Source organism: Hypanus sabinus, chromosome 3 (genome assembly GCF_030144855.1).
Source record: "Hypanus sabinus isolate sHypSab1 chromosome 3, sHypSab1.hap1, whole genome shotgun sequence".
Classification (NCBI taxonomy): Eukaryota; Metazoa; Chordata; class Chondrichthyes; order Myliobatiformes; family Dasyatidae; genus Hypanus; species Hypanus sabinus.
In genome coordinates, this window is record NC_082708.1 from 21658735 (window position 1) to 21672891 (window position 14157).

Below are 14157 nucleotides of genomic sequence, written 5' to 3' on the forward strand. Positions count from 1 at the left end.
GTATATAAACATGTGTACATTGGGTAAAGAGGTACACGGTGTTCCTTCCCTCCACTAGCCTGCAGTTCACCTTTCGGCAAGGTGTGGCACCCGCTTACCTCCCCGATCAGGGTCACATGAAACCATGGGAGCAGGGGGTGGATGGTCATATGAGCAGCTGCTGCACATCACAAGTCCCGGTTATGCGACCGCTGATGCCAGACAGGCAATCTCTGAAGAGTATTGATAATGGCTGGGGTCACCCGTCTTGTAAAGACTCTGCCCAGAAGAATCAAATGGCAAAACACTTCCAGTGCCCTGGTTAAGATTTCTACTGCTATGCTGAGAGGTATTTTATTTTAGCAGTTTCTATAACTGCAGTGTATCCTGTTAGTAATAGGGTTTTAGCTTCAGCTAAAAATAAGGGGGCATATTGTTCAACTTAATTGTAACTTCTTGCCCAGTGGAAGTTTCAGGAGAATGGGGTGGATCCGGATTTTTGAAGGGCGGGAGTTTGGTTTAGGGTCTTTTGGTGGGAGCTGCTGAGCAGGGCACACGGAAAGTGCCATAGAATGCTGTTCGAAGTGGAGACCCCATTGTAAGAGGTGCCTTGTGCAGATGAATTGAATTGAATTCACTTTATTATTTATGCCCTTCACATACGAGGAGTAAAAATCTTTACGTTATGTCTCCGTCTAAATGTGCAATGTGCAATTTATAGTAATTTGTAATAAATAGTATGTACAACAGGACAATCAATATAACATAGAAATACAATTGTATCAGCATGAATGAATCAGTCTGATGTCCTGGTGGAAGAAGCTGTCCCGGAGCCTGTTGGTCCTGGCCTTTATGCTGCGGTACTGTTTCCCAGATGGTGGCAACTAGAACAGTTTGTGGTTGAGGTGACTTGGGTCCTCAATGATCCTTTGGTCCCTTTTTACACACCTGACTTTGTAAATGTCTTGAATAGTGAGAAGTTCACATCTACAGACGTGCTGGGCTGTCCGCACCACTCTCTGCAGAGTCCTGTGATTGAGGGAGGTGCAGTTCCCATACCAGACAGTAATGCAGCCAGTTAGGATGCTCTCAATTGTGCCCCTGTAGAAAGTCCTCAGGCTTTTGGAGCCCATACCAAACTTCTTCAACCATCTGAGGTGAAAGAGGCGCTGTTGTGCTTTTTTTTACAACACAGCTGGTGTGTACAGATCACGTGAGGTCCTCGGTGATGTGTATGCTGAGGAACGTAAAGCTGTTCACCCTCTCAACCCCAGCTCCATTGAGGTCAATAGGAGTTAGCCTGTCTCCATTCCTCCTGTAGTCCACAATCCGCTCCTTTGTTTTTGTGACATTGAGGGAGAGGTTGTTGTCTTGACACCACTGTGTCAGGGTGTGAATGGCTCCATAGAGGAAGTCCCAAAACTCCTGAGGGAGCCAGTTTGTTTGAGGTAGTCTTCGAAGGAAGTTTGGACTGTTGCGGGTGCTTTCACACAGACTGTCGATCCAACGCATGAGTAATGATACAGCCGGCTACTCCAGAAATGAGTTCCAACATTTATGTGCACGTTTAACTAAACGGGCACTTCTAATTTTCTTTTCTTTTTCTGTAACTGTTTGTTCAAGTTGAAAATTTGTTGAATGTATTTCTTTTGTAATTTTATGCTGGTGTACAGTTGGTTGAATGATGTGGTGAACGATGGCTTTGCATGGAGCAGTATTTCCACAGCATTTGCTGCAATCAATGTTCCTTAATTAGAACATCCCAACTTACCTGTTTGGTTAAACTCCAAATCATACTGACCCTAGACATGCATCGTTTAGCCTGTTCGAGGTAATGGATGCCACCTTTTGGAAGCGTTGGCTTTTAAAGATGTCCTCGATTTTAGGAGGCTGGTGCCCATGGTGGAATTGCAGCACTTTCTCATTCTGTGCAGTTGCCCCTCCATACCAGGCAGTGAAACAACCAGTTAGAATGCTCTGCTATATTTCTGCTATGGATCGTTTAATATATCACCATTCAGAGGAAGCCATAACTTCTAAGCTGCTTTCTAAATACTGCAGTAACATTTTACTGGAATTGCCAAAAGCAGTAATGTTTCTCATTTGCTGGCTCTCAAATCTCTATTCATAACAGCACCAGTTCTATAAGTTATTACAGTAAGCATACACAACTTCCATTAGGATTCCCTACACATATTGTGCAAGGGAATTGAAGTCAATTACAGGCCTGGTGATGCAACTGTGAACTGTTTATTGTGTGAATATTACTTTCAAATGTGGATTCAATCATAGTGATTCATCATTAGTACAGAAAAGCCATGCTTCCCACAGCGATTTCTGGGATTATCGCAATCTTTTTTTTCAGGCAGTTTGACTGCACGTCAATTAATTCTTTTATGGATGCTAATTTCTGAAAACCACCCGTGTAGTTCACTGCCAATGCCAAAAAGCCCAGCAAGATTGTGTAGTATCCTAACACAAAGGCGGCGAAAGCTTCTTTGGAGTCAAGAATGAGGCATGACACTTACTGCTTATGATTGTTTTATTAAGTGCTACAAGAAAAAAAGAACATACAAAGGAAGAACTGAGAGAACAAAGAAAAGGTAACGAATCAAGTAGGCGTGGTTGTCCCAGAGTCAGGCTAGAGAGAACAAACATCACAGTGATAACAATTAGCCTATAAAATAGCCAGATTCAAGTGGTGTGACGCCTGCCACTGAAAACTAAGAAGCTTCAGGAAAATTACAGAAGCAACTGTACCATAATTTCTAGAAAATTCCTGAACAATTACATGTTTGTGTAGTTTAAGATTCATGATTGTTTATTGTTATTTTTCAGTACACAAGTGCAAAGGAGAATGAAACAATTGTTATTCCAGGGCAGATGCAGCATAATAAACACAAAGAACACAATACAAGAAAAAACCCACAATACATAAATAGAACTGTGCAAAAGTCTTGGGCACATATACATGTATTAGCTAGGGTGCTAAAGACACAGTACTGTAGTACTTTAGACCCCACAGTTATCTTGACTCTAAAATAAACACAATTCTGGCCTACCCGTAGCTAACATTTGTCATTCCTGGCAAAACACTTACAAATCTCTTCTGCATCCTCTCCAATAAAATCACATCTTACTGCAAGGAGTGATTGATAAGTTCATAGCCTAAGGTAGAAGGAGTCAATTTTAGAAAACACAGCACATTTATTTTTCAACATAGTCTCCTCCTACATTTACACACTTAGTCCAGTGGTCGTGGAGCATACGGTTCTTGGACCTCCAGAAAGTGTCCACAGAATGGGTGATTGATAAGTTTGTGGCCTAAGGTAGAAGGAGATGAGTTATTAACTTCAAACTTTCTGCATAATCACTCAGTTGAACTACACATGCATGTAACAAGAGCTGCATAACTCATCTCCTTCTACCTTAGGCCACAAACTTATCAATCACCCCTTGTATTGCACTATATTGCTGCAGCACAAAAAAACAAATTTCATGACATATGTGGAAGATGTTAATTTTGATATGGGTCTCCATTGTGGACTGAGAGTGGGAAGGGAGCCGGGAGAGGGGAATCATGGTTGGGAAAAGTGGAGGCGAGAGGGGAGGGAATGGGAAGCACCAGAGAGAGATTCTGTAATGGTCAACCAGTCTGTTTGGAATCAAATTACCTGGCCTGGTTTGTCGGTCTGCACCCACGCCACTCCCTGCCCTGGCACTCCTTCTCTCCCACCTGTCCCACTCACCTCCTGTAGGGCTCTACCCTCACCATTCCCAATACCCTTTGTTCTCACCAGGTTTACTAACTCACTCTTTGCTCCACATTGGCAAATCCAGACTGTGCTAAAGTCTTAGGCACCTTAGTTATAAATGTGTGCCCAAGACTTTTTCACAGTACTGTAAATACATAAGATTAGCATGTATGTACGTGAAGTGACACTAGGTATGGGAGTATTTGTACATAAGGTGACTCTAACAGGAAATGATAAGGCAGTGGTGAAGCTTGATGACTTGGGGGAAGTAAGTTTTCTTGAGGCTGGTGGTCCTGGTGTAGGAGTTGCTGAGCCTCTTCTCTGATGGAGGTGGGACAAACAGTCCACCAACAGGAGAGATCCTTCATGGTATTACTGGCATTTTTCTGGCACCTAAGCCAAGGAAAGTTAAACTACAAGAAAAATACAAGAATAATAATGTTTCTGCAATCTAATGCAACAATTGCAATTTACCAAGTTCTTTTCTGGTTCTCCTGGGCAAGGGCATGTTGATGGATTGGTCACTGAAATCAAGAAATTAATAAACTTGGATATAAAAGGTAGCAGGGTACTATAAAAAAGTGTTGAATTTTTATGCAGTCCTGGACAATAACAATGCATCAGTCAACTTCATTAACATTTACGTTCATGATCTACTGCTGCTGTAGCTCGTCCACTTCAAGGTTCAAGGTCGAGAATACTAGATAATCTGCAGATGCTGGAAATCCAAGCGACACACACAAAGTGCTGGAGGAACTCAGCAGGCCATGGAAAAGAGTAAACAGCCCACGTTTTGGGCAGAGACTCTTCATCAGGGCCTGCGTGGGCTTAATCATTTGTGTGCAGGAGTTTCTGTGTCCTTACCATATGAGAAAAGCTAAACCATGTACACAACATTAAGTAATCCATATTCACTGCTGTACTAACCTGCAGAGTCATTGTATTTCTGATACCCATTTCCTTTCCTCTTTAATACTGCTTTTGGCATTGTTGAAAATCAATTGCAAATTCAACAATGGAAGATTTAAGATGCTTTAACCAGATTGCCTTGTTGAAGGCACCCAGCAGGGTATACATCCACAGCTGATCATTAAGATTCCAGACTACACTTTGGCATTGAAATCTAGGCCAGTGTTCAGTGAGGTGTGGATTTTCAAGATGAAATAATTATCATTGATGAGTTATATTACTAAACTTTTATTGATGTTAAAATGTGATGACAGTATTAAAGACCATCATCTTTGTCATGAATCTTTGATTGCTACTCTTCTCCATTGCACATATACTCTGTGATGAGACACCCTGACCGTGCTAGCTTCTGGGATTCAGACGCTCAAACTCCCCAGAGTACCGCTAGATGTTGCTGCCCCTTTAAAGTTTCAGGACTGTCCCTCTAATTGGTAATCACGTTTTGAGTGCCAAGTATTTAAGGAACACCTGAACTGTAGTTTGGGGCTCAATCGTAGGTCTACTCATGATATCGTCTAGTGTTTTTTTTTTAGCTCAAGTCCAGTGTAATACCGTGCCTCGAACCTTGCTTCAGATATCCCAGCATTTGGGTCAAATTCATCCTCGTTAAGGACTCTAGTCGGATATTCAGCAGCCACTTTACTAGGAACACTGTACACCTGCTTGTTAATGGAAATATCTAATAAGCCAATCATGTGGCAACAACTCAGTGCATAAAAGCATGTAGACAGGTCAGGAGGCTCAATTGTTGTTCAGACCAAAGATCAGAATGGGGAAGAAACGTGATCTAAGTGACTTTGACAATGGAGTGCTTATTTGAGCCCAACGATGTAGTTTATCTTAGAAACAGCTGATCTGGGATTTTCAGACGCAACAGTCTCTAGAGTCTACAGAGAATTATGTGATAAACAGAATACATCCATAGAGCAGCAGTTCTGTGGGCAAAACACCTTTTTAATGTCGGAGGAAAATGACCAGACTGGTTCAAGCTGACAGGAAGGCGACAATAGCTCAAATAACCACATGTTACAGCAGCGGCGTGCAGAAGAACATGTTTGAATGCACAGCATGTTGAACCTTGAAGTGGATGGGCTACAGCAACAGAATAGCACAAACTGATAAACTGGCCACTGAGTGCAGTTGTTAATCTGGTACTATAGGCAGTGTTTCATAATCCTTTTGTTCTGTTTGATGATCCATAAAAAAAAACATACCTGCTTGAAACTAGTTCTAAAATCAGGCTGCTTGCCACCACTCACTTTATTCTGAGGATGGTTTCTGAGGTATTTAGTGCCGAGTTGTTTGCTTGGGGTTTGATGGTGATGGTGTAGCTGGCCGGCTGAGCCATTGTGACCATATTTAGAAATCTGAATGTTATGTAACGGATGGCCACTTAAGTGAGATTGCAGACATTCCACTTCTGCCCTTCAGATTCGTGGTCTTGTAGCTTGTAAGTTAAGGCTAATTGTCAGATGCATTGGTGGTTCAATGGTAGAATTCTCGCCCGCCATGCGGGAGGCCCGGGTTTGATTCCCGGCCAATGCATCACAGGTTTTGTGTTTGTAATTAGACAGGGAATGAAGGGGGGAAGGCAGGAGATTGGGGCTGAGAGGGAAATGGGCCATGTGGCCAAATTCTGCTCCTATATCTTATGGCCATTATGGCCATGGCAGCAAATCAGAGCTGTGGCAACCCACACAAAATGCTGGAGGAAATTATCAGGAACTCAGGATCTGATGAAGGGTCTCGGCCTGAAATGTCGACTATAATCTTTTCCATAGATGCTGCCCAGGCTGCTGAGTTCCTCCAGCATTTTGCGTGTGTTGCTTGGATTTCCAGCATCTGCAGATTTTCTCTTGTCGGAGATGTGGCAATGAGGCAATCAATCCTGGGGATTGATCGCTGGTCAATTTAACAGAGACTGATGCCTGATAACAGGGTGAGTGGATTCCCTTCACTTACAGTGTGCAGCATGTCTGTATTTATGAAGCAATTGTCATAAAACTACTTTACTTTCACAATCACATTGTCTGCCCTGTTGCGAAATACCATCACCATTTATCGTTCTTCTCTGTGGCTTTTATAACAGTGGTATAATTTAAACTCAGATTAGTGATCTGGAAGATTTGCATCTTAATTCAGTAATTGTGACAAAAATTTATCATGTTATTGCACAGACTTAATTGGTTCAGTGATATGATTGGTTGAGACACAGGTTGAAATTAAGTTGAGTGAACTCGGCCTTTTCTCCTTGGAGCAAAGGAGGATGAGAGGTTTATCCGATAGAGGTGTACAAGATGATGAGAGGCATTGATCGTGTGGATAGTCAGAGGCTTTTTTCCCAGGGCTGAAATGGTTGCCACAAGAGGACACAGGTTTAAGGAGCTGGGGAGTAGGTACAGAGGAGATGTCAGGGTTAAGTTTTTTACTCAGTGATGAGTACGTGGAATGGGCTGCCGGTGACGGTGGTGGAGGCGGATATGATAGGGTCTTTTAAGAGACTTTTAGATAGGTACATGGGGCTTAGTAAAATAGAGGGCTATGGGTAAGCCTAGTAATTTCTAAGGTAGGGACATGTTCGGCACAACTTTGTGAGCCGAAGGGCCTGAATTGTGCTGTACATTTTCTAAGTTTCTATGACTTGGGGGAAATAATCTGTTAATTTACAGTACCTGTGCAGGTCCATATGTGGCATATGTCCACCTTTTTATGCTGGCTACCTCCCCTCCACCCCAGCAGTCCAAATGAAGAGTCTCAACCAAAGATTTTAACAGTCCGTTTTCTTCTATAGAGATCGACTGAGTTCCTCCAGTATCTCTTGTGTTGGTCTAAATGCGATCCCAGATTCACACACTATTAAACTTCCTCTGATACGGCCTTGAAATTGACTTTGTTTTAGGACATTTAGGGATAAGCAATAAATGCTGATGTTGTGACAATGTCACATTCTGAAAAATGAATAAATAAATAGATATTGTTGTTTGACCTCTCACTCTCTCCACAATCTGCATTTAACGGTTCCACTTGCAAAGGAAGCAAATCAGTATGTTTCCCGACCACCTTGGTATTGATGCATGAATAGAAAGCATTTCCTTTGCTGAAGAGTGTCAAGGTCAGGTACATATATCCACTGTCTATTATCGCACTTAAGATGGTGGTCTGTCAAGTTCTTGAACCAGCGCAGTCCCTATGGTGAATATATTCCCACAGTATTATTGAGCAGCAAATTCCTTACTTAGCAATAATAAGGACCAACTGGAATAATAAAGGTCCAGCGCTCCCAATGTGACCTCCTCTACCTTATTGAGACCTGAAACAGATTGGGGGGGGGGGTGGATCTTCACTGAGAACCTTCGCCTGCTGCAAAAGGCACGGTCTTCTGGCAGATTTCAATTCAACTTCCCAACCCCATACCGACATGCCTGTCCATGGCCGCCTTGACTGCCATGATGAAGTCAAACTCAGTTTGGAGGAGCAACATCTTACATTCTGTTTGGAGAGCCTCCAGTCTAATGGCATGAACATCGATTTCTCTACATTTCAGTAATTATTACCCACTCCTTCTCCTCTCTTTTTCCATTTCCCCATTCTGGTTGTCCTCTCATACCTTCTCTTCTCCTCACCTGCCCATTACTGTCTTCTGGTGCCCCTCCTCATTCCCTTACTCCCATAGTCCACTCTTCTCTGCTGTTAGGTTCCTCTTTCTTCAGTTTTTACCTCTTCTACCTTCCCCCTCACTTGGTTTTACCCATCACTTGTACTCCTTTCCCTTCCCTACCTTCTTGTTCTGGCTTCTGCTTCCTTCCTTTCCAGTCTCATCTCAAAATGTCAGCGGCTTAATCCCCTCCATTGGTCCTATCTGATTGCTGAGTTCTTCCAGTATTTTGTGTGTGTTCCTCAATAATAAAGACTGATGATGTCTCATTCTAATCAGGATAGTATGTGACTTGGTGGGGAATCATGAGGAGTTCCCTTACTTTTCACTCTTAGCATCATGTGTTTGGTTAAGTGAACAGCCAAATAGAAAACAAACATTCAGCCTCAGAACATCCATCCAGAACAAATCTTTCCTACTTTCTTCCTTCTTATCTCTTCTATGGACAATAGCAATTTATTGGCAATATTGCCTTTTTAAATCATACCCAGATTAAGAAAAGTTCACAGTTTGGAACGGACTCGTACAATCATGGATGTTCCTTGAGCTATTTAGCAGTATGTCTCTGTACTCCTGTGTCTATTTTTCCAACCACTACAATTTTGTGAAGGAATCATTGATCTCACTTTAATTTAAAAACCCTAACCTCTTATGAAAAGGTCCAGTGGAGGGTAATGCATACAACATGCTGGAAGAACTCAGCAGGTCAGGCGGTATCTATGGAGAGGAATACAGAATCAACGTTTCAGGCCAAGACCCTTCATCAGGGCTGTCCTAGTGAAGGATCTTGGCCTGAACCATTAACTCTTTATTCCTCCCCATAAATGTTCCCTGACCTGCTGAGTTCCTCCCAGCATTTTGTATGTGTTACTCTGGATTTCCAGCATTTGCAGAATTGCTTGAGTTTGTGATTTTCAGTGGAGGGTGAAGCCCTTCCGAATAAGATTCTGCCAGAAGTGCCACTGGCCCAATGAACTCAGTCCTAAACTAATTACCTTCCTCTAATGGTGGCACAAGGCTACTTGGCTCTTGACTATAGTTGTTCTTATCTCTGATCAGAATAACTTCCATGCTTAGTCAGATAGTCAACTGTACTGGAGGATTGCTTAGAGGAACTTCGTTATCCAACTCATTGCTTAGTGCTGCTCCAAAGGCTCAATTAATTCACGGAATACTAAAAGAATTAAAGGACGAAAGCTGATGGCTGAGCTGTTGAGATGTGATGCAGAGTTGCACAGGCCAGAAATGTCACATAGCTGTTTGGAGCCTGATTTAAATTCATGTGCTGCAGGAAAGATTTTGCAGGGCTGAGAAAGCCCGACAACAGAATGGAAGTGAATGCAGAGCTTCCAACGCCAGGGAGTTGCTACAGTCTAGAGCAAATCCTGTGGACCAGGAAGAATAAGGGGGGGTCTCTCGAAGTAAATTCGATGTAAATTTACTCTCAAAGTACATACCTGCATGCATCTCTATATACTATTCTGAGATTTATTTTCTTGTAGCCATTCGCAGTTGATATAATACAACACAATTGCATCAGTAAAAAACTACACACAAAGACGGTCAAACTACCAATGCACAAAAGAAGACAAGTGTGAAAATACAAAAAAAACAATAAGTAATAAATAATATTGAGAACATGGTTGAAGAGCGTACATAGATTGTGGAATCAGTTCAGTGTTAGAGTGAGTGAAGTTATCCACACTGATTCAAGAGCCTGATGGTTGAAGGGCAATGACTATTCCTGAACCTGAGGGTGCTGGAACTCGGGTCCCCGTGCCTCTGCCCTCATGGCAGCAGCAAGAAGAGAGCATGGCTTGGATAGTGAGGGTCCTTGATGATATGGTGAGGGTCGCTGCCTTCTCGGTGGAGCTTTTGACCTTCTTTCTGGTTCTTTTGGCACCTTGATTGAGGACATCATCCTGGCTACCTTGAGTACCTAATGGTTCTGCCATTCACTCATGTGGCCATGGCTCATCCACAGCTTGTCTCTTACTGGAGACTGTGGTTGCCTAGGGTGTCTAACTGTTTGTTTGCCAGCCTTCTCCTTTCCAATGGTCTGTTAAGGAATAAGCATTCATCTCTTGAAATAATAAAACATCTGCAAATATCTTTAGGATGTTTGATTACAGACAAATATTCTGTATGTTTGCAGAGTAACAAAGATTCTGGATAGTTCAGAATTAAGTTTTATTAAAGAGCAAAATATCAAAGAACATCTCAACGGAAAAACTCCTTCCCACCTCACTATTCACAATGAAAGGCATAAATGTAGCTTTTTTCATCTGCTGCCCCTTGTGTGACCATGTTTATTCCTGGATTCATTCATTCAATATGGTTATCTGATTAATAAACTGGGGAGTGATATAGGTCTAGACACACCAAGTAATGAGACACCAGGCAATGTAGTTAGATGCCAAGTTAAAGTTAAAGTCTGTTCCGAGCCTTATAGGCTGATCAGGCCGGTGCTTATGCCTGTTTCCGTGGCGTGAAGTGACTGAGAGTATGAGACATCCCCCTGGATAGGACGCCAGCATTTTACCGGTACCCATTTTTAGCTGGGTGGACTGGAGCAGTGTGTGGTTAAATGCCTTGCTCAAGGACACAACACGCTGCCTTGGCTGGGGCTCAAATTCACAACCTTCAGATCGCTAGTCCAATGCCTTAAACCACTTGGCTACGTGCCACATTAGATTCCAAACATTTGGTTTATTGATCATTACAGAATGTCTCTTTAATGGTTCTCACTCCCCCTCTTCTCTCTTCCCCTTTTTCCAGCCATGATTCCCCTCTTCCTGCCCCCTTCCCACTCTCAGTCCACAATAGAGACCCACATCAGAATCGGGTTTATTATCACTCACATATGTCATGAAATTTGTTCTTTTTTGTGGCAGCAGTACAATGCAATACCCAAAGCAATACATAAAATTACTATAGTACTATGCAGAAGTCTTAGGCACCCTAAGGCACACATACATACACACACACACACATATATATATCTATATATATCTCTCTCTCTCTCTATATATATATCTATATCTATATCTATCTATATATATCTATATCTATCTATATATATATAGATATATATATCTATATATATATCTATCTATATATATATATATATATATATATATATATATATATATATATATATATATATATACACACATACACACACACATATATGCCTAAGACTTTTACACAATTCTATATATAAATGCTGATTTATAAAAATTCTTCATTCAGTAGTTTGACCAATTTTCTTGACCAGATTTGTTTGCCTTCTGTACCAAGTTTCTTCAGATTTCTTGATATTTTTGGGGCCCTGTAGGTATTTTCTGCATGGTCAGCTACGTTAGCAACTTAAACCTTGGAAAAAGTAATGATTAGTATACCTTACAGGTTCACTAAACTCTGTCCAATCATCTTTAATCCTGCATTGTAAACAAGCAACCTTATCTTCTCCTTTCCATAATATATTGAATGTGAACTAATATTAAGTTTCACTGGAGATACGTAAAACTGGGCAATATAATTTATATTCCAGTTGTGGGCATGCTGTGTTGGCGCCAGGAGTGTGGCAACATGTGCTGGCTGCCAGTCAGCGCATTTTCAGACAGTGTTTGACACAAATGACGCATCTATCTATATGTTTCAATGTATACGTGACAAACAAAGATAGTCTAGTAACTGAATCCCAACTGACAGGAAAGGAAATTGGTTGGAGGTACAGTAAAACAGACAGTTAAGTGCCTAAGATAAATCTCAATTCCCATTGAAGCTATGTGGGATCTAAACATTAAAGCTGTGGGCCGCCTCGTCACAAGGTTTTGAAGGACAGTGCCATCTCATCCACTGCTCTTAACATACTCTATGAGTATTGGCCTAAATCTTTCCAAAATGCACACGATGGGACATTGACCCATTTCCAGTGGGATGAATTTTCGAGGTGCTGTACAGTGGACTTCCATGATTAAAAATAGAACTTCTTGGCAACACACACAAAATGATGGAGGAATGCAGCAGGTCAGACAACAGCTATGGAAATGAATAGAGAGTTAATATTTTGGGCCGAGATCCTTCATTGGCCTAAAATGATTCTTTATTCCTTTCCACTGATACTGTCTGACTTGCTGGGTCTGCAGAATCTCTTGTGTTTAGAACTTCTAGGCAATAACTTTTGGCCAACTGCAAGGAAAGTTCTACCCAATTTTCACTGCACTGCAAGTTAACATATAAGACTCCATGACATCTTGGACTGGTTTTATATTCAATGAAATCGATCATTTGCCCACATTTCCTGATTCCCATATATTCCAAAACATTCAAAGAGGAATACCTAACAACCATCCAGAATATTTATCCAAACTTAACCAGAATGTACCCCTTCGACTAGCTGGCCTTAGAATATGTTGTACATTGTTTTATTATAGAAAAGACATTTTCTTGCGACATAATACTTGAAAACAGTCAACAAAATACTTATGATTAATTGCACAGACAGACGGCTGTTGAAGTTCTTTGTGTGGGCGGTACTAGTATAATAATTTTAATCACAATTTTTAACACTAGTTACAGTGGATAATTAAATGTTACCTAATGAGCACTGAAACACTTATATTTATGTCATTATTAACTGTGTTTGCAGTTTTCCATTAGATGAAATACATTTCAATGACCTTGTTAAATGCCACAGTCTCCACAGGATGCAGGCAGACATAGATCTATGTTATTTTTCAACTACAAAGATTTTAACCCTTGAAGTCCATATTCCTCGATGTAAGCTTATGTAATTTCCTTCTGTGTGTAAGGTAGAACTAAGAATTCTGGTTGTCATTTTGAAGTATATCTATCTATCTATATATATAAATATAAAATGTCTAGTGATAGGAATGTCCTTCATCTGAGATATTCATTTTCCTCCCACTTTCCAGACCTATGAGTTGAGGGTTAATAAGTTGCAACTTCTCCAAGGATTGTCATCTTGTTGTGGTGGAGAGGTGTGCGAGTTCCTGAGAGCCTGGGAGTGATGCTGCCTGGCTCCTGGTAGAGTCATCATGGTGGTAGGGTCGAGGGGAAGGTTCCAGACAAAACCTCAGTGGTGGAGCTGGCAGAAGATAATGACGCATCACAATGGCCCTGAAGGTGGAGGACGGCTGCAGCAGTGAAGGGTCCCCAGTCGTTTTGCATTCATCGCCACTGGACCCTGACCCCGATCTGCCAAGGATAGTGTGGAGATTACTCATTCGTCAGCCTCCCGATGTTAAACAAAGTATTCTCCATTAAGGGAATCCACCCTAAGGTCCTGGCTATGTGGAACCCAGACTGGCCTTTACAGCCACCCGAAGATCCACCAACAGACAATACCTTTGGAGAGTGTCATGCTCCATTCAAGTAATCGCACTACCTGCTTAGGATGGTGATGGCAAAGTGGAGGATTGCTGAATATTCTTATCCGCAAGTGGAGATGCTGATCGATGGTGGGAAGGATTGGACATGTCATGTCTCTTGTGGTAGGATACCTAGCCTCCAAGCATCTAAAGTGTAGACTACTTTCTAAATGCAGGGAAAACTCAAAAGTCTGAGGTGCAAAGGGACTTGGGAGTCCTTGTGCAGGATTTCCCAAAGGTTAATTTACAGCTTGAGTTGGCAGTGAGAAAGACAAATGCAATGCTAACATTTATGTTGAGATTAGCATATAAAAGCAAGGATTTAATGCTGAGGCACAGGTGAGGCTTCACTTGGAGTATTGTGAGCAGTTTTGGGCCCCTTATCTAAGAAAGGATGTGCTGA

At 41.7% G+C, this 14157-nt stretch overlaps 1 protein-coding gene and 1 non-coding gene across 2 annotated transcripts in view; both read left to right on the forward strand.

Annotated features, from left to right (window-relative positions):
* oca2 (oculocutaneous albinism II) overlaps nucleotides 1-14157 on the forward strand; it is a 507586-nt gene that overhangs the window by 45556 nt on the left and 447873 nt on the right. The gene's annotated exons all lie outside the window — the stretch shown is intronic.
* On the forward strand, nucleotides 6178-6248 carry trnag-gcc (transfer RNA glycine (anticodon GCC)). The gene has a single exon. It is a non-coding gene; the product is annotated as a tRNA-Gly (tRNA).